General features: G+C 38.5%; 1 pseudogene; it reads left to right on the top strand.

Moving 5' to 3' along the window:
* Positions 1-1,191: 1,191 nt before the first annotated feature.
* LOC140512510 (small ribosomal subunit protein uS2-like) lies at positions 1,192-20,668 on the top strand (annotated as a pseudogene).
* Positions 20,669-21,868: the final 1,200 nt, after the last annotated feature.

Raw genomic sequence — 21,868 nt, 5'->3', positions numbered from 1 at the left:
CTTTACAAGGAGTTTGGCTGTGAAGATGGAGACTGAGGGGAGCCAGGAGAGGTTTGCAGGGGAGACTAGGCAGGACAAAGGCCATGATCAGGTGTGTTCCCTATGGATGTGCTCATATCCCCTTCTGTTTCCTCTTTTTTGGGGGAATGGTGACAGGGGACTTGGGTTAGGTGTTTGTGCCCATGGGGGTCAACACGTTTCTACCAAGGGAGGAGATGTGATGAAAAGATACTGCCAGTGGATGTTATATCCCTTATCCATATCTCTGTCTTAAAGATTAAACAAATATCAGAAGTACTCCATCACCAAACATCTACTCTGTGTCAGGCACTGTACTAGGGACTGGAAGTACAAAGACAATCCTTTAAGAAGGTTACATTCTGTCAAGAGAGAAAACATAAATATGTAAAGAGATACAAAAATAGCGACCAATATAAAGTAAGGAAAATTTATAGGGGAAAGGCAATAGCAGTGGTGGAGGCTAGAGGTGTCAAGAAAGGTTTCATGAGGTCGTTTGAGCAGAATTTTAAAGGAAACAAGGGATTCTTAAAGACAGAGGTGAGATGGAGGCAATGCCTTACAGACACAGGTGACAACCAGTTCAAAGGCATTGAGACAGGAGAGAGAGTAGCATGTATGAAGAACATTTTGACTAAACCATGAAATTCCAGGAGGGGAGAAATATACTCATGTAAGCTAGAGGTTAAAGGGCTATAACAAAGATGAAATCCATCCTTCTACCACATTTTGCTTACATTTCCCTCTGTGGATGAGATATATCTACTGTTATTGGTCTAGTCTCTGGGTAGCTGCATGTTCCAGACATTATTATAAAAAATGTAAGAGAGAGAGTACCAAGCTCATGTTTCCTATCTCTCTCCATAGCTCTCCACATCAGGAAACTATATCAGAAGGGAAAAAGAGAGGAACCAGTTGCTGCAGGTAAATATGATGCCTCTCCTGGGTCAACAGTGCCACACCTAGCTTATCAGCACTCCTACTGTGGATAATAGGGAAGAGACGATGGAATGGATCCAAAAAACAGGGCATAAAATCCTGCTAGATTCCTTATTAATGATGAGGAAATTAATACAAATTAATGTGTCCTCGTGTTTTTGTCCTTGGTGTAAGGGGCCAGCTTTCCAGGGATCCCCAAATGTGCCCTCTGACCATCATCCCTGCTTGGCTAAAATGGTTTTCTACCACACCCATATTTTTCTGCCTTTTTCTGAAACCACAGAGGCTGACCTTAGGGCACAGGGAAACCAAAATGTGGCCAACCTCTATCAGATAAATGCCCTATTGGGAGTCTCCTTTGGACTAGTTGGTTATGGGTCAATTGGAAAATTTGGATGGCAGCTGAGAGGTGGTTTGCGGGAAGGGGCTAACCAGTATGCAGTCCAGGACAGTGCCAGAAAAAGGTAGCTTATTCCAATAAACAAAGGATTAAACAAAAACCAATGACAAAACATAGGAGTGGAGTTAGATGTCCTGCTTGAGACTCCACCCCCTCCACACATTTAATAATGTCTTATTTTTTTTCCATTCACATGTAAAGATAGTTAACATTTCTTTTTATAAGATTTTGAGTTCCAGTTTTTTTCTCCATCCCTCCCCTCCCCCTTTCCAAGATGGTGAGCAATCAGATATAGGCTATACATGTATGATCAAATTAAACATATTTCCACATTGGTCATGTTGTGAAAGAAGAATCAGAACAAATGGGAAAAACAATGAGGAAAAAAAAAAGAGGAGAAAATGGTACTCTTCAATCTGCATTCAAACTCCATAGTTCTTTCTCTGGATGTAGATAACATTTTCCATCATGACTCTTTTGGAATTGTTTTACATTATCTACCTGAGTCTTTTAAAACCAACCTTTTGTAGGAGGCATGGAAGGTTAGGAGATAAAATCCCATTTGTTCACCTAGCTGTGCAGCCTGATGGACAAAGTTCCAAGGCTTGGAGTGAAAAAGATCTGAGTTTAGATCCTGACTCCTTAGCTGAATGACCCTGAGCGTGTTACTTTTCGTTCCCTTATCTTCAAAATGAGGATAATAAAAGTACTTACATCAAAGCATTCTTGTGAAGATCAAATTAGATAATTTACATAAAGTGATTTGTAAACCTTCAAGTGCCATATAAATGCTGGTTATTATTACAAACAGGTGATACTAATAGAAAAGGAGACAGTTAAGAAAGCAGAACTGAGGGGGACCAGAAGGCTTGTGCAAGGACTTTTATTGGTAACCCAATCTAACTTCATGCCAGATGCTACAATTCCCCCTATCACATCCCTAACTGCTTCTGAGTAAGGACTCCCAAGGACCAGAGTGCTCATTATGGTTGCTTGCTGAGAATTTTGAAGGAAACAAGGGAATATTAAAGGCAGAGGTGATATGGGGGCCATGCAATCCAGGCATAGGTGACAGCCAGTTAAAAGGCATTGAGATAGTAGAGAGAGCATCCTGGCATTAAACTCCAATAGAAATGGGGTGGAAGGGGCACTAAACCATACATAAGGATGCTTGATGGCTCCACATTGACTTAGAAAGCCCCGTGAGAACGTTATCTATATTCCATTTTATTCTCATTTGGTTTCTTCCATATTTCCCAATTACATTCACCTTGATTTGATCCTAACTCAGGAATGGCCTGTGAGCTCTATATTTGGTATTACTGATTTGATAGTGCTCTCTGTTCAGAGCTAGTCTCATTCTAGAATGAATGAATGAAAAAAGCATTTATTAAACTCTTACTATCTTCTACTACTCTACTAAGTTCCAGGGATATACATTAAAAGCAACAATACCAAGGGAAAAATCAGATAGCCCTTGTCCACAAAGACCTGGCTTCTTAGTACATCCTAACTCTGTGACCCCAAGCAGTCACCTGAATTCTCAGTGTCCCGGGCACCTCTCTAACACTATAAACTGCAGATCTTCATCAGTAGGAGACCTCTTTGGGGGGAGTTCTTTAAACCAGCGAAATTGCAGACTTTAACAAATATAAAACCAAGGAGAGATCCCTAGAATATAAACTCTTTGAAGACAGGGATTATTTTATTTTTGTCTTTGTACCTCAAGCACATAGCATAGTTCATTGCTCTTTGTGACCCCATTTTGGGGATTTCTTGGCAGAGATATTACAGTGATTTGCCATTTCCTTCTCCAGCTCATTTTACATGATGAGGAAATGGAGATAAATGGGGTTAAGTGACTTGCTCACACAGCTAGTATTGGTCCAAGACCAGATTTGAACTCAGGAAGATGAGTCTTCCAAGCCCAGTGCTGTATCCACGGCACCATCTGCCTGCCCTTGCATGTAGTAGGTTCTTACCAAATGATTACTGAATTAATAAATGAATGCTTGGCCAAGAGTAGATGCCTATCAGTCATTCTTAGATTCAGATGAATTCCTATAGTCATGTTTACTTTTCTCCTAACAACTGACTGAATCACATGTGAAGAATATTTGAAGGAGAAAGTGAAGTGAGTAATTTTGGGGCATAGAATATTGGGAGTAATGGTGGAGCAGATTTACCCAAAAATAGGAATTCACTTTACTGTTTGATATGTATAGTTCCTGTAACTCTGGCTCCAACTTACTTTTTCATACTAATTGCAATAATATCTCACACATTCCAATGACCAGTCAAATTGGCTCTTTCCTCACCTTGGGAATGTACTCCCTCCTCACCTCCACCTCTTGGAATTTCTAGTTTCCCTCAAAGGTCAACTCAAGGTTTCATCTCCTACCTGATGTCAATCTTGATTCAGTGAGGTGCTAGCTTTTCCCCTCAAAAAAATAATTACTTTGAATTTAATTTGTATGCATTTTGTAAATACCTACACATTGTTCCCCTGATAGAATATTACCTACTGAGGAGTAGAGACATCCTCATATTTATTTTTCATATTTGCAGTGTTGATCTCTGTGCTTATTACATAGTAGACTTAATAACTAATGGGGTTAAATAGACTTTTATGAACTATCCTATACAGCTGGGGGTGCAGTGGATATGTATCCCAGACCTGGCATCAGGAATTCATGAGTTCAAATCTGAAGCAAATCACTCAGCCCTGTTTGACTCAGTTTCTTTACCTGTAAAATGTACTAGAGAAGGAAATAACAAACTACTCCAATATCTTTGTCAAGAATACTCCAGATAGGGTCATAAAGAGTCAGACATGACTGAAAAATGACTGAACAAGAACAACGAAATGCGGATGACAATAACATCTACCTTGTAGGGTTACCGTGAACACCAAATGAGATAATATTTGTAAAAAGTATTTAGTATAGTGCCCAGCACATAGTAGACAGCATATAAATATATATTCCTTTCCCTCCTTCTATTCTGGAAATTTGACCATCATTTATAGTATGGTTTCCAGAAGCAAATGCAAAAATGTGTGCCCATTTCCAACAAAACTAACTCAAAAGTGAATTTTTGGACCTTAGCCTGCTGGAATCCAACTGGGGATAAGCTTTTGCTATGTAGGATTGCTATGGTTCTGTGTGTGTGCTTGGGGAAAGGGTTGATGATGGTAGAATTTGAAGCTATGGTATAGCTAAAGGTATATAATAATGAGTGGTATCATGGGGTTTGATTTTATGGACTATTTTTTTTAAGCCTCTAACTTAACCCTCCCTAAGGCATCTACTTCCTAGGCAGGACACAGATTTACATACAGGAAAGCCCTGCAAATTAAGAACCTGACAAATTTGCAATAATTGTTCACACCCTCTGGGCATTTGTATCGTAGGCCAGATGTGGTTCAAGGGCTAAGGAGAGCAGACTCCCACAGTTGGAGGGAATGGGGGGAGTTTGTGGAGATGAAGAGATAAGCAGTTTGAAGTAATTTAGACATTATATCTATATGCACATATATTTTAAAATATATATATATTTATATATTGCTGCTAGAAAATTCTAAAAGCAATATATTTTGCTTCTAGAAATCAGGCTTTAAATGATGATCAATATATATGCATGCATATATGCATATATATTTATATACATTGTTATTCTATTACTTTTTAAAACAGTATTTTATTTTTCCCAATTATATATCAAAATAGTTTTTAACATTCATTTTTATAAGATTTTCTGTTCCAAATTTTTCTCCCTCCTTACCTCCTTTTCCTTCTTCTAAAAATGGTAGGCAATTTGATATAGGTTATACATGTGCTATCATGTAAAACACATTTCCATATTAGTCATAGTTGTGAAAGAATAAACAGATCAAAAGAAAAAAAACATGAAAAAGAATAAAGTAAAGGAAAAAAATATGCTTCAATCTGCATTCAGAGTCCATCTGTTCTTTATCTGGATGTGGACAGCATTTTCCTTCCTTGTCCTGTATTTGCCTTGGATCACTGTGCTGCTGAGAAGAGCAGAGTCATTCATAGTTGATCATCACACAGTGTTACTGATACTGTGTACAGTGTTTTCTTGGTTCTGCTAATTTTACTTTGCATCAGTTCATACAAGTTTTTTTAGGTTTTTCTGAAATCCACCTGTTCATCATTTCTTATTGCATAGTAGTATTCCATTAGATTCATATACCATAATTTATTCAGCCATTCCCCAATTGATGGGCATCCTCTCAATTTCCAATATTTTGCCACTATGAAAAGGCTTTCTGTAAATATTTTTGTAGCTTCTTTCCGCCTTTTTATGATCTCTGTGGGATAAAGATCTAGTAGTGGTATTACTGGCTCAAAGGGTATGAACAGTTTGGTTGCTCTTTGGGCATTGTTCCAAATTGCTCCCCAGAATGGTTGGATCAGTTTACAATTCCACCAACAGTGTATCAATCTCCCAATTTTCCCATATCCTCTCCAATATTTATAATTTTTTATTTCTTTTGTCATATTAGCCAATCTGATAGGTGTGAGGTGATACCTCAGTTGTTTTAATTTGCGTTTCTCTAATTAAAAGTGATTTAGAACTCTTCTTTATATGTCTATAGATAGTTTTGATTTCTTCATCTGAAAACTGCCTATTCATATCCTTTGACCACTTCTCAATTGGGGAATGGCTTGTATTCTTAAAAATTTGACTCAGTTCTTTGTATATTTGAGAAATGGGGCCTTTATCAGAGAAACTTGCTGTAAATATTGTTTTCCAGCTTCTCTGCTTTCCTTCTAATCTTGATCGCATTGGTTATATTTGTGCAAAAGCTTTTTAAATTTGATATAATCAAAATGATCTATTTTATATTTTGAAAAGCTCTCTATCTTTTATTTCATCATGAACCTGTAATTCACTTAACTATTCCTTTAAAAATTTGGATGCTAGGGGAGGAGCCAAGATAGCAATTTAAAAGCAGGGACTTTCTTAAACTCTCCCCCAAATTCCATCAAATGTCTTTTAAAAATGACTCTAAACAAATTCTAGAGCTACAGAACTCATAGAATGAAATAGTGAAACTAATCTCTAGCCCAAGACAATCTGGAAGGTGGAGAGGAAGGATCTATCACACCAGACTGGGAGCAAAGTTCAGTCTGGCATGGTCTGTGCCAGCACAGATGGGCCAGAGCAGACCTCAGGGGACTGAACCATTGATAGCTGTGGGAGTTTCCAGACTTCTCAACCCACAAATGCCAAAGACAGCATAGAAGTTCAGTGAGAAAACTCTGTGGGACCTGGATGAAAGAAGAGTGGGTCTTACTGGGGTCTGCCCCAGCCCCAGCATGGCAGCATCAACAACAGCAGTGGCAGCAGGGACTGTTCCCAGACCTCTGGGCCCACAGAAGGTGGGGGAGCAAATTGCTGATTAAAAAATCCCTGAAGCTTGGGACAGTATACCCATCCTCACCCCTACCCCCAATGGAAGCAGAGTCCTACCTTGACAAAGAGTTAGAAAGTCAAGTATTTGTTTGGGAACATGAGCAAACAGCATAAAAAATTTAAGACTATAGAATCTTACTTTGACAAAGAAGATCGAAACATGCAACCAAAAGAAGACAACAAAGTCAAAGCTCTTACATCAAAAGCCTCCAAGAACAATATGAATTGATCTCAGGCCATGGAAGAGCTCAAAAATGATTCTGAAAATCAAGCAAGAGAAATAGAGGAAAACTTGGGAAGAGAAATGAGTGATGCAAGAAAATCATGAAAAATGAGTCAATGCCTTGCTAAAGAGATGCCCCCAAAATACTGAAGAAAATAGCATTTTAAAATATAGACTAAGCCAAATGGCAAAAGAAGTCCTAAAAACCAATGAAGAGAAGAATGCCTTAAAAAGCAGAAATGGAAAAGGAGATCCAAAAGTTCACTGAAGAAAATAATTCTTTAAAAATTATAATGGAGCAAATGGAAGCTAATGACTTTATGAGAAATCAAGAAATTATAAAATAGAACCAAAAGAATGAAAAAATAGAAGACAATGTGAAATATCTCATTGGAAATACCACTGACCTGGAAAATAGATCCAGGAGAGATAGTTTAAAATTATTGGACTATCTGAAAGCCATGATCGAAAAAGAGTCTAGACATCATCTTTCAAGATATTATCAAGGGAAAACTGCACTGATATTCTAGAACCAGAAGGTAAAATAGAAGTTGAAAGAATTCACCAATCACCTCTTATAAGAGATCCTACAAGGAAAACTCCTAGGCATATTGTAGTCAAATTCCAGAGTTCCCAGGTCAAGGAGAAAATATTGCAAGCACCCAGAAAAAAACCAATTTGAGTAGTGTGGAAATATAATCAGAATAACACAAGATCTAGCAGCTTCTACATTAGGGGATTGAAGGGCTTGGAATATGATATTCTAAAGATCAAATGAGCTAGGATTAAAATCAAGAATCACCAGTCCAGTAAAAGTGAGCATAATATTTCAAGGGAAAAATTGATATTCAATGAAATAGTGGACTTTAAAACATTCTTGCTGAAAAGACCAGAGCTGAATAGAAAATTTGACTTTCAAATACAAGAATCAAGAGAAACATGAAAAGGTAAGCAGGAAATAGAAATCACAAGGGACTTATTAAAGCTGAACTGTTTACATTCCTACATGGAAAGATGATATTTATAACTCATGAGACCTTTCTCAGTATTAGGATAGTTGGAGGAAATACATACATACATACACACACATACACACACACACACACACACACATATATATATACATATATATATATGTATATATATACAAACTATATATATATATAGATGATAGATAGAGGGCACAGGGTGAATTGAATATGAAGTGATGATATCTAAAAAATAAAATTAAGAAGTGAGAGAGAAATATATTGGGAGAAGGAGAAAGGGAGAGGTAGAGTAGGGTAAATTATTTCACATAAAAGAGGCAAGAAAAAGGTTTCATAATGGAGGAGAAGAGGAAGGTGGTGGGATGGAATGAGTGAACCTTACTCTCATCGGGTTTGGCTTAAGGAAGGAATAAGTTATACATTCAGTTTGGTATCTGATCCTACAGGAGAATAAAGAGAAAGGGAATATGGGGGAGTGATAGAAGGAAGGCCAAATTGGGGGAGGGGGTAGTCAGAAGCAAACACTTTTGAAAAGGGAAAGGGTCAAAGAAGAAAACAGAATAAGTGGGGAGCGGGATAGGATGGAATGAAGTAGTTTTTCCATAGGCTTTGCATAACTACACATGTATAACCTATATTGAATTGCTTGCCTTCTCAAAGAGAGTGGGTGGGAAGGGAAGAAGGGAGAGAATGTGGAACTCAAAGTTTTAAAAACAAATGTTAAAAATTGTTATTACATGCAACTGGGCAATAAAATATATAGGCAATGCGGTATAGAAATCTATTTTGCCCTACAAGAAAGGGGGAAGGGGATAAGGGTGGGGGGGTGATAGAAGGGAGGACAGACTGGGGGAAGGGGTAATCAGGATGCATGCCATCTTGAAGTGGGAAGGAAGGGAGAGATGGGGAGAAAATTTGGAACTCAAAAATCTTGTGGAAGTGAATGTTGAAAACTAAAAATAAATTAATTAATAAAAAAGAATTTGGATGCTATACCACTTGGTGCATATATGTTTAGTATTGATATTACTTCATTGTTAGTGGTACCTTTTAGCAGAATGTAGTTTCTTTCCTTACCACTTTTAATTAGGTCTAATTTTGCTTTTACTTTGTCTGAAATCAGGATTGCTATCCCTGCTTTTTTTTTAACTTCAGCAGAAGCATAGTAGATTCTGCTCCAGCCCTTCACCTTTACTCTATGTGTGTCTCTCTGCTTCCAGTGTGCTTCTTGTAAACAACATACTGTAGAATTCTGACTTTTCATCCACTCTGCTGTCTGCTTCCGTTTTATGGGTTCATCCTATGCATGATCACAGTTATGATTGCTAGCTACTCATTTCCCTCAGTCCTGCATTTTCTCTTGTTTTCTTCTCACTCCTTTCACCTTTTTCCTCCTCAATAGTTTTTTCCTGTCTACCTGTCTACCTGTCTTGGTCTTCTGTGTCAACATAATGTTCTATGATCAGATTCTTTTCTTTAGATATTTTTTGTTCATCTTTTTGATCTTTTTCTTTTCTTTCAAATTTGAGCTCATGGTGGAAAGGGCACTGTTTTGGGCTTCTTGTGCCAGTGACTATAGGCCCATACTATTTACCTGATGTCGCACTCATATTTCCCTGAGGCTCATGGGGGACCCTTGTGTCTGATGCTGCACTGAAGGATTGGGGTGGGGGATGGCAAGTGTTGTTGGAGGTTGTAGAGGGTCTGGCAACTTACTTGGTGCTGAGCAGGGTCCCTAGTGCTAGTGTCTGGCATGTGCTGAGACCAGTGGGGTGTTTCTGCACATGGTGGTCTGGCCACTGATGGCTGCCTGTTTGCCTAGGCTGAAGCTTGGCTGGCTGGTGCTGGAGGCTGTCTGTTTGCTTAAGTTCCCGTAGGGTTGTCATCTAACTGTTTGTCTGGGCTATGCTGGAACACATGGAGGTCTGGTTGCTGGGGGCTATCTGTTTGCCCAGGGCTATGCTGAAGCACATGAAGGTTCTCAGAGCTGGAGTCTGCCCATTCCCCTGGCTATGCTGAGGCACATGGGGGATCCTGGTGTTACCTTTTGCCTGCTCCCCTGCACTAGGGCTCAGGATCTCCCACCCATTTGCTGCTGGCTTGCTGGGATGCTTCCTGTCCTGGACTGAATTCTTCTTTACCTGAGTAACACAGACCTTTCTTGCTGATCTTTCAAGTTTCTTGGGCTAACAATTTGCTTTATCCTGTCTTTTTGGTGGCTCTCATGTCCCAGGATTTGTTTTGGGGCACTATTTTATGGCTGTTTGGAGGTGAGTATGGGAGAGTTATGGTAATTTGCTGCTTATTCCACCATCTTGGCTCCCAGAAACCTTTATTTTATTACTTTTGAATAATAAGGTGACTTTTTGAGAAAAAAAAGTGTGTTAAAAATCTAGGTCTTGTATAGGGTCATGACCAGGGATAGGCACCTCTCATGCATTGTGGCTGGGGATCTACCATAGTATAGGAGGTAACATTACAGTCTGGGAAGTTGGGAGGTCCCTACTCAAGGAGATGCCAATAGTTCTAGGTCAGTCATGGAGAGCCAGAGGTCAAGTCCCAGAACTCTGGAATGCCTGACAAAAGATGTAGGAAATGGGGTCCAGATCAGAAACATGCAGTGGATTCAGGGGATGAAGGAAATCTAAAGAGCAGGAAAAGTGATATGGTCTAAGGTCAGCTAGAAGTTTCAGATATTGAAAGACTGAATTTGTCTGACTTCTGGTGTTGTTTTCATTTACATAATTCTCTTGACTGTTCATTCTGCACGAATTTATATAAACCTTCACATTGTTTTCTGAAGCCCTCATAGTCACTGTGTCTTACAGAGCAATGATTTTCCATCAGTTCCATATAGTAGAATATGTTTAGCCACTTATCAAACAAGGGTATCATTATGTTTCTAGTTCTAACACAGAAAGTCCTGCTTGGAATATTTTGGTATAAATGAGATCATTCCATCTTCTGATCTAGGAGCTGTGTGTGCATGTGGGCACTTCTTGTGACCTGAGAGGGATTAATATATTGCATTTCACAAATCTCCCTTTCCTTACCTCAAAGTTTGAGCACTTCTAACTTCTTTCAAAGCAGAGCTCAGGTTCCACCTTCTATTCAAGGCCTTTCGTGGTCTAACCCCACTCTATCCAAACCTAGTCCCTAGCATTTTCTTTCTCTTAAAGTAACTCTTTTAATACTTTTGTGCAGACATCATTTATTTACCTGTATGCATGTATCCCCACAGTAGATTGAAAGTTCATTGAAGGCAGTGACCTCTAGCATTAGCACGGTGCCATCTTTATAAACTCATAAATATTTATTGAATTGAATTGAGGAGAATTAAAAGACAGGAGGCAGAGCATGGCTGGAACAATTCCAGAAACCTTAAAAATAGGAGCAACATATACTCAGGAGATATTAGTAGAAATTTTCTTGCAGCCTTCCAGCACGTCCCACGTGAGATGCCCACAGCCTGTGAAAACCTCCAAAAACAGCTGCCTCACACCAACTCTAAGAAAGGGTCAATAGAAATGAAATCATTTTACAAGTGGCCAGACAGAGTCAGTCACACGGTCCATTAACAGTGGAAAGAGAATTGATCTCTGTGGAAAATGGTTTGGTTTCTTTCTGTAGACTCAGCCCTTTAGGACTCGTTCCTTCTCACAACCTGCCTCTTGGCCCAATGCGTGCTGTGCTCTGGAGAAACAAACAAATCCCCAACAGGTGGCAGTGGGATAACACTTTGTTCTTCATCAATTTTTTAAAGGAGGAACCAAAAAAAATGTCCTCCTTGCTTCCGTTTCTGTAGGACTTTCCCTTCTCCAACATGTGTGCCAAAAATAACATTTTACACCAGCCTAACACCTTTTATCCTCTGAGCCCCAAGCACTTTACAAGCAAAGGGATATTATTATCTTCCCTGTGCTCTCTCTGATAGAAAAAAACAACTGGGAGTCAAAGAGTAAAAGCAATGACAGACCGGAGGGCCCTGCAGAGGTCACCTGTCTCCAGGCATGGAGTTATTCCAGGTATTTTAGACTGTCTGGCATTATTTAAGATCTCTGAGGAAGGACAGCAGTCAGTTAATAAGTATTATTAAGTGCTTATTGTGTGCTAAGCACATAGATCCTCCAGTCTGCCTCAGTATCTCATTTCAGTGGTGCATGAATTTAATTTATTTTATTTTTTTGGACTTGACTTGTTAATTCTTTACTATAAGAAACTGTTGGTGAAGAAACTCCCTGTACCTATGCAGATTTGTTATTAACTTAATAATTTATAACTTTATGGAGTTGTTTTGGGAATTGAGAATCTAAATGACTTGTGTGGGGTCACAGAGCCAGCATATGTCAAAATCAGGACTTGAACCTGGATTGTCACTGGATCCTTTTCTCCTCATCTTCTTTTCCTACTCTTCCTAGATTCTTTCAAGTCCCACTAAAGTCTTCTACAGGAAACCTTTTCAATCTCTCCTAATTCTAGTGCCTTCTTCTGTTGATTGTCTCCAGTTTATTCTGTATGTATCTTATTTATACATCGTTTATATGTTATTTCCCATCAGATTGTTTTTTTTTAAAATTCAAGTTGTTTTATCCAAACTCCACAGAGCAGAACTGATTCTTTTTTAAAAATATTTAATATATATTTGTATTTTCCCCTAGTTACATGTTTAAAATTTTTTTAACATTTGTTTTTTTTAAAGGTTTGAGTTCTAAATTCTATCCCTTCCTTCTTACCCCTTCACCGAGACAGTAAGTGATCAGATACAGATTATACATGAACAATCATGTAAAACATTTTCATATTAGTTGGAACAAGAAGACTCAAATAAAAGAAAAAGAGTGAAAGAAGGTGAAAAATAGCATGCTTCAATCTGTATTCAAACAGTATCAGCTCTTTCTCTGGAGGTAGATAGTATGCTTCATCTTTACTCCTTTGCGATTGTCTTAGATCATTGTATTGCTGAGAGTGGCTAAGTCATTCACAATTCTTCATTGTACAATGTTGTTGTTACTGTGTATAACGTCCTCCTGGTTCTGTTCACTTCACTTTGCATCAGTTCATGTAAGTCTTTTCAGTTCACTTAAGTTTTTTCAAGTTTTTCTGAAATCATCCTGCTTGTCATTTTTTATAGCACAATAATATTCCATTACAATCATATATTACAACTTCTTCAGTTATTCCTCAGTTGATAGACATCCCTTTTATTTTCAATTCTTAGCCACCACAAAAAGAGCTGCTAGAAATATTTTTGTCCAGATAGGCTCCCCCCTCCCCGCCTTTTTAAATGTCTTTGGGATATATACTTAGTAGAGATTGTGAGCTTCTTGAGAGTAGGGAATTCCCTCCACACACTTAATAGGTACTTAATAAATACTTCTTGACTTGATTTATCTCTCCATTAGGCCAGGCTGACCCTCATTCCTGAATTCTTACTCTAGCCCTAGAATTTAGTCTTTGAAAGTTCTCTCCATCCCTATAGATTTTTCCATTGATTGCATGACTTCTCTTAGAACCTCTATTTTGGGAAGGTCCCTAGGATGTCCATGTCCAACTCCTCTCCAGGATATACCCTGGACCTTCTCTCCCTTTGTCTCTCATTGTCTACTTCTCTGCTTCTTTTTGCATGTTGTTTCCCCCATCAGAATATAAGCTCCCTGAGGACTGGGACCATCTTTCTTTCAATATGTATATATATTCTCAATGCTTACCATAGTGCCTGGCACATACTAAGTGCTTAATAAAATGCTTGTTGACTTGTTGAACAGATAGAATTTAATTGTTAGTTTGTATGAGTGACTGGATCAGGGTGAGTGAGCTTTATACAACCCTATTGCTTCCCTCTTAATTCAATAGCTGTAGCCCAGATGCCATGAAGAAAGGATTCACAATAAGATAAGTACAGACATAACTGGTTTTATTGAACTTGGCTTTATTGTGCTTAACAGATATTGCATTTTTAACAAATTGAAGGTTTGTAGCACCCCTGTGTTGAATAAGTCTATCTGTGCTATTTTCGACATGCTCACATCTGTGTCCCATTTTGGGAATTTTCACAATATTTCAAACTTTTTCACCATTACTATATATGGTATGGTGATCTGTGATCAATGATCTTTGTGTTACTATTGTAATTATTTTTGGGCATTACAAACGGCCACCACATAAGATGAGAAACTTAATCGATAAATGTTGAGTATGTTATGGCTGTTGTTTGTTGTGTCTCCTCAGGCTCCTTCTTCCCTGAGATACAATATTGAAATTAGACCAAATTAGGCCAATGACTTCTAAGTGTTCAAATAAAAAGAATAATCACAGCTCTTTCCCTTTAAATCAAAAGCTAGAAAAGATTAAGTTCACTGAGGAAGACGTCAAAAATTAAGATAGGTTGAAATCTAGGCTACCCTTTGGATCTGTCAGCTGCCATCATCTTTGAGGCAAGACCCTCCACCAGTGAAAGATTACAACTCGCTGAAGGCTCGTATGATGGTTAGCATTACTTTTAGCAACAAAGTATTTTTTAATTAAAGTACATACACTATGTTTTTATACAGATTACTATTGCACACTTAATAGGCTACAATATAGTATAAACATAACTTTTATATGCACTGGAAACCAAAAAAATTGTGTGATTTGCTTTATTGAAATATTTGCATTATTGTTGTAGTCTGGAGCTGAACCTGTACTCTCTCTGAGGTATGCCTGGAAATACAATGCAGAATGAGACAACAATATGTTTATTTTACTTGCTGGATCCTCTACCTTTTTCCTTTGATGTTGTGGGAGAAAGAAAGATTTTGCCCCCATTTTGGCTTTCATGATGACAATTTTACAATTCTTTGAGAACCTCATCCCCACCTATTTAGTAAAATATAATAGATAAACCTCAACTATACAACAGAATCACAGGATGTGAATTGTAAGGACCCTCAGAAGACCTCTAGTTCATTCAGTACTCAAGGGATTTTGCCCCTTACATCACCAATGAGTGATCATTCAGACTTGATCTGCCTATAGTTCTCTAATGTGGGGGAATCTTCTGTTTCCCAAAGCCTACCATTCTATTTTTGGACAGCTATAATTCTTAAGAATCTTTAGTTTGCCTCTTTGCCATTTCTACTTACAGCTCTTGGCCTCTCCCTCTGGGGCTAGCAGAATAAGTTTAATCCTTTTTCCACATGTCAATTCTTCAGATCCATGAGGACAGTTATCCTGTTACCATAAATCTTCATTTCTTCAGAAGAAAATAGTTCCATTTCTTTCAATTGAACCTTATATTGGATTGTCTCCATCCTCACGGCCTTCTTTTGGATATATTTCCATTTGTAAATGACCTTCCTAAAATATGGCACCCTGAATGGAGCATAATACAAAAGCTGTACTCTGACCAGACTCTTCAACTCCCTCATTTTGGACAATTTTTCTCTCAATGCAGCCTAAAATGACATTTGATTTTCATTTATTTTGGCTGCCATGTCAAACCATGGATTCATTTTGAACTTGTAGTCCATAAAATGCCTAATTCTTTTTCAGAGGAAACTAACCATACTTCCTCCACTCTGGACTTGTGAAATTATAATTTTTTTTAACTCAAATGTTGGATTTTACATTTATCTCTATCAAATGTCATTTTACTAGATTTGGTTCATTGTTTTAGTCTCGAGACATTTTTGGTTTCTATGTTAACTACTCATATCAATTTGGTTCATTTTTAATTTGATAAGCATTTCATTTATGCCTTCACTGAAGTTAGTGAAGATAAATTGTGAACTTCATAGGCCGTATAGAGGGCGGAAACTATGGTCATTGCACTAGACACCTTTCTCATAAGGGTGAAACATTTTTCTTTGACATCACTGACATTAAATGACTTCTTTTGGGGTATAATAATTTCTGAACCTATGTAACCATACTGTCATCTAGCCAATATCTTTTCATCTTATCCATGAGAATAGCAGGAAAGATTTTATCAAATGCTTTAGTGAAATCAAGGTATTTAATGTTTTTAGCATTCCCCTGATCTACTAATCATGTTTCCCTGTCAGAAAAAGAAATGAGGTCAGTCTGGTATGACCCCTTCCAGAAGAAACCATGCTGACTTTTAATGATTATAGTTTCCCTTTTAAAATGCTCACAAGCCATTGCTTTAATAATGTGTTTGAGAGTATTGCCAGGAATCAAAGTCAAGCTCTCTGACCTATGGTTTGGTTCTATCATTTCTCATTTTTCAAAAACTAGGGGAAAATTTCCCCTCTCCATTCCTGCAGAGCCTTCCCCATCTTTCCATGATCACTGACAGTGGCTTGGCAATACATCTGCTAGTACTTTCGAGACTCTAGGATGCTGCTTATCAGATCTGGTGTCTCAAACTCAATGAGAGCAGTTATGTACTCTCTTGTCATCTTTTCTCTTATCTTCCTTCCCCTTTTTTCATTTTGGGGGGTTATTCTGAATTTTACAAACAATAAGCACTTGGGTTCTAGTCAATGACTTCTACCTCTTCCTGGTTTATTTGCTATCAGGGTCCTGGTTAGTTTCCTGTCCTTGACCTAAATCATAATGTCCAGGCTAAGGGGTCTATAAGGTCCTCTGTAGTGATCTCAGGTCGGATTGCACTATCTCAAGTTCAGTCACCTTTAGACAGCCTTTGGGGAGCCTTGTCAGAGCACTGGGTTTCTAGCATCAAGTCCTCAGGGTCAGAATAACGAGGGTCTTTGGTTGCTCTGTCTTCCCCTTGTTTCCCTTGTTGTTTCAGGATTCCTACCCCTTGGTATGGATCACTGTAGGCTTTAGGTTCTTTTGAGTTCCAGTCCCATAGGATTATCACAGTCAGAGCAAGGATTGCTCCCATCACCATATTCTAAATCCAAGCAGTCAGAGTGCCAATGGTTTCTGATTCTCCCAGGTAGCATGTACTGCAGGCTTCAGGTACCCCTGAGGTTTCTCTGGTCTAAGGTCTGGCAGACCAATGGCTCATTTACCTGTGCTTATCCTAACTTCCTTGGTAGAAGGGTACAGAAGACTCCTTTGGTCTTGGGCTGGTAAAGATGCTTATCATGGTTTTACTTTATATTTATTAACCAGTATTGTATCTAATGCTATTTTTCAGTCTTTGTTGGATTACAAGCAAGAGAACTAGGTCGCTTTGTGACTTTTTCTGCCATCTTAGGGGATCCCTTTTTAATGTAAAATTCTTTTTTATTATTATTAATGATATATTTATTTTCAGTTTTCTACAATCACTTCTATATGTCTGAGATTTTTCTCCCCCTCCCCAAGATGGCATGCAATCTTATATGGGTTCTACACATACATTCTTATTAAACACATTTTCACATTAGTCATATTGCATAGAAGAATTAAAATGAATGGGAGAAACCAAGAGAAAAAACAAAACAAAACACAAGAGAAAATATTCTGCTTCATTCTGTGATCCAGTTCCATAGTTCTTTCTCTGAATGTGGAAGGCATTTTGCCTCAAGAGTCCAATGGGAATGTTTTAAGGTCCTTGCATTGATGTGAAGGGCTAAGTCTACCAGAAAAATTTCTTGCACTCTGTGGTTGTTACTGTGCATAGTGTTCTCCTGGTTCTGCTCCTTTCACTCAGCATCAGTTCACATAAGTCTTTCCAGGCCTCTCTGAAGTCTTCCTGCTCATCATTTCTTATAGCACAATAGTATTCCATTACATTCATATACCACAATTTATTCAGCCATTCCTCAACTGATGGACATTCCCTCAATTTCCAGTTCTTGGCCACCACAAAGAGAGCTGCTATAAATATTTTTGTACATGTGGGACTATTTCCCATTTTTATGATCTTTTTGGGATACAGTCCCAAAAGGGGTATTGCTGGGTCAAAGGGTATGCACATTTTTGTAGCCCTTTGGACATAGTTCCAATTTGCTCTCCACCATCAATGAATTAATGCTTCAACTCTCCTACTTCCTCTCTAACATTTATCATCTTCCTGTTTTGTCATGTTAGTCAATCTGATAGGTGTGATGTGTTACCTCAGAGTTGTTTTGATTTGCATCTCTCTAATCAATAGTGATTTAGAGCATTTTTTCATATGACTATAGATAGCTTTAATTTCTTCCTCTGAAAACTGCCTGTTCATATCCTTTGACCATTTATCAATTGGGGAATGACTTATATTCTTGTAAATTTGACTCAGTTCTCTATATATTTTAGAAATGAGGTCTTTATCACAGACACTAGTTGCAAAAATTTTTTCCCAGTTTTCTGCTTCCTTCCTAATCTTAGTTGCATTGGATTTTCTTGTGCAAAAACTTTTCGATTTAAAGTAATCAAAATGATTACTTTTGCACTTCTCTTTCTCTTGTCTGGTCTGGGGATCCTTTTTAAGTCCTTGCTAACCATTGTGTTCTAAACCAGTCAACCCAAAAATCATACTTTTGGGAAAAGATAATCAAAATAAGAGAGAAGTTAAGTCTTCTCCTTGTCATCTGTTTCCTCTGACTCATCTGCCCCAAGTACTGCCTGTCCTGATCCTTCATGTGAGTTTAACAAATGAGTGAATGAATAAAGCATTTATTAAGCATTTATCATGTGCAAAGCTCTGGGGATAAAAATAATGAAGTGGGAATCATCTCTGCTGTGAAGAGTTTGATTCTAATGAGGAGACAATCTAGATGGCAGGTTCCAGCCATAAGTCAGATGGCAAGTTCTCGTGGTTCTTAGGGTACAAAAGCAAAGGTAACACCTCTTCTTTAATATCACTCTTCACCGATAACAGTTTTTGAAGTTAAGCTATTTGACAATGCCAAGAATTTTGGTGACAAGATCTTCCCCCCCCCCCCAAGTCTTCAGTAGTTATGCCTGCAATATCTACAGAAACAATTTCTAGGTTACATCTCTGTGTCATGGGTTGCTTCTAAGCATGGTGGCTATGGGGGCTGGGTTGAGAGGAGAACCAGTGATCTTTCAAAACTTTGGTTGCTTACCTGCCCATTGGTGGCCTCTGCTCAACAATTGCTATTAGTGAGAGTGAAGAAGGTGGGCTCCTTTTTCCATAGTGCTTTCTCAATAATGGCTATGGTTTTTAGACTAGAAGGAGGCCTGATGATCCGAAAAGGAAGAGAGATACCACTCTTACTGATGCTTTTTCATCCAATTTTTCATTCATTGGTGTCTGAGCATGTGTGGTGGCCAAGATGGTAGAAGTAATTCCACTTGTCTAGAGATGCCACCTCTTGTCTTTTTCTCAGAGGGCCTTTTTCCTTAAGCTAGCCTTATTTGACTGCCCCATAGATGGCAGTTGGTGGGGATAGCTGGTTCCTTTTCCCCAGCACTTGCTTTTCTGAGTGATGGCCATTAAAGCTAAAAAAAAACCCCTGTTTTGTTTTCCCTGGCATTCCATCAATGATCTCAGCTCATTCTGGAGTTAAATGTTTAGATTCTCTTATTACAAATTCTTTTATTATTACCTGGATGAATCCTCAGTTACTTGCTCTTGTTTATATGTTCTGCACAAGTCTTTTTCAAATATGAATAGGTCAGTAAGCTATCTATGTGGCTGTATGTCCTCATCAGACAGCTCCTTTCTCTTCTTAAGACTCACATTTGTTTGTGTCTTCCCAATTTTATTCTTGAGTTTCCCATCCATCTTGGCCTTTCCTTTCCCATATAATTTTAGCAACAAATTTAAAATTTAGTAACAAATTTAAATTAAATTAGAAGACATAGTTTCTGCCCTTTCCATGCTGCCCCAAAGAGGGTTCCAGACAGCATTGTTCTCGTTTTCCATTGTGACTTTAAAGGGAAACTTTCACAAAGTCTGGAGCCCTAGATGTCTTGCAGATGAAGGAAGAGGATGTCCTGAAATTTCTTGCTGCAGGAACTCATTTGGGTGGCACCAATTTGGACTTCCAGATGGAACAGTACATCTACAGAAGAAAGAGTGATGGCATCTATATCAACTTGAAGAGAACTTGGGAAAAGCTTCTGCTGGCAGCTCATGCCATTGTTGCCATTGAAAACCCAGTTGATGTTAGTGTCATCTCATCCAGGAACACTGGCCAGTGGGCTGTTCTGAAATTTGCTGCTGCCACTGGTGCCACATCTATTGCTGGATGTTTCACACTGGGCACCTTCACTAACCAGATCCAGGCAGCTTTCAGGGAGCCCCGCCTCTTGGTGGTCATCGGTCCTTAGGCGGATCATCAGCCTCTGAATGAAACATCATATGTTAACCTCCCAACCATTGCACTGTGCAACACAAACTCCCCACTTCACTACGTGGACATTGCCCTTCCATGTAACAACAGGCGAGCTTACTCAGTGGGTCTAATGTGATGGATGCTGGCCCATGAAGTTCTACATATTCATGGTACCATCTCCCGTGAACACCCATGGGACATTATGACTGATCTTTACTTCTACTGGGATCCAGAGGAAAATGAAAAGGAAGAGCAGGCTGCAACTGAGAAGGCGGGGACAAAAGATGAGTTTCAGGGTGAATGGACTGCACATGCCCCAGAATTCATTGTTACTCAACCCGAGATTGCTGATTTGTCTGAGTGAGGACAGGTGCTTTCTGTGGCCATTCAGCAGTTCCCAACTGAAGACTGGAATGCTTAACCAGCTACTGAGGCCTGGTCTGTGGCTCCTAATGCCCAGGTCACTAGTGGGTAGGAATTACCACAGAGTGCTCTTAAGTTTTACCCCAGATACTCTAATAACGTTGGAAAAAATGATGATGGAAAATAAACATTGGTTTCTTACAAAAAAAAAAGATATAGCTTCTAATAATTCTTCCTCTTCTTTCCCTATTTGTCATTTAGTGTTTTAAGCAAGGAATTAGGATAGCAATACCATGAATTAAATTATCAATATGTGTATGTCAGCATGTTTGCTAAAGTGATAGATAACTAATATTTGCTTTCCTTCTTTTTCCACTTTCAATTTGGGGGCATAGTTAAGTTGGTCCAAGGAAAAGGGCAAGGCAGCTGTTGCAACCTCAGCTTACTAGTTTTGTATTTCCCTCACCAAATGCTCGTTGATTTAGTGATCTCTAATCAGGGTTGGATGGTTTTGGAACCTCAAGTTCCATGTATTTGGATACTTCTGCTCATCAGAAATTTCTCTAGTTCTTTGTTAGTCAATGTTGGTCAGTATCAGAGTTTTAGTTCAAGTAATCAGGGGAGGAGACAGAAAAAAACAGGAATGGGACATACAGGTGAACTAAAAGGAGAAAGAAGATTGCTTGTTTCCCTCTTACTGTTGTGGCAGGAAAAGTCTTTTTTTCTCAGCTAACAGCTGTTCTTAAAGTTCCCAATTTGGACTGAAAAGTAACAATTTTTGAGTTGGAAGGGATTTTGGAAATCATTATTTTATTGATGAGGCTACTGAAGCCTGGAGCTGTTAAGCAATTTGCCTGTAGTAAGTAATTGGCAGAATCCTGTTTTATTGCGGATGTAGTAGCTATGGCTAAATTGGGAGCAGGAAAAGAAATGTATATATTGGACCAGAGTTATGAATTATATGGGGTAAAACATTTTCCCTATTATTTTATATTCTATGTGGTAGAGAGGGAGAAATATGAAGTTAGGGTGAGGGCATGATATATAACTGAACAAATACTACATTATGTGTACAATTTAAAATGTTTAATTGAGGTGGAGAACAGAGAGGCTCATGGGAGAAGGGTGTCTAGAAGCCATGGATATTCAGGTCTAGATACCATGTGAATTAGAGAAGTTGTCAATTTTCTGCTGGCTATCCTTGGTAGTGACTTTGAGTTACTGTTCTCTTTCTTTCCTAGTCTTCTTCTCCATTCGGTGGTCATCCTGACAAAACTTTCAACACACACCTGTGTATATACCCACACACACA

The sequence above is a fragment of the Notamacropus eugenii genome, chromosome 1, assembly GCF_028372415.1.
Source record: "Notamacropus eugenii isolate mMacEug1 chromosome 1, mMacEug1.pri_v2, whole genome shotgun sequence".
Classification (NCBI taxonomy): Eukaryota; Metazoa; Chordata; class Mammalia; order Diprotodontia; family Macropodidae; genus Notamacropus; species Notamacropus eugenii.
The sequence above is the reverse complement of the archived record's forward strand: the minus strand, read 5'-3'. Positions and strand labels throughout refer to the sequence as shown.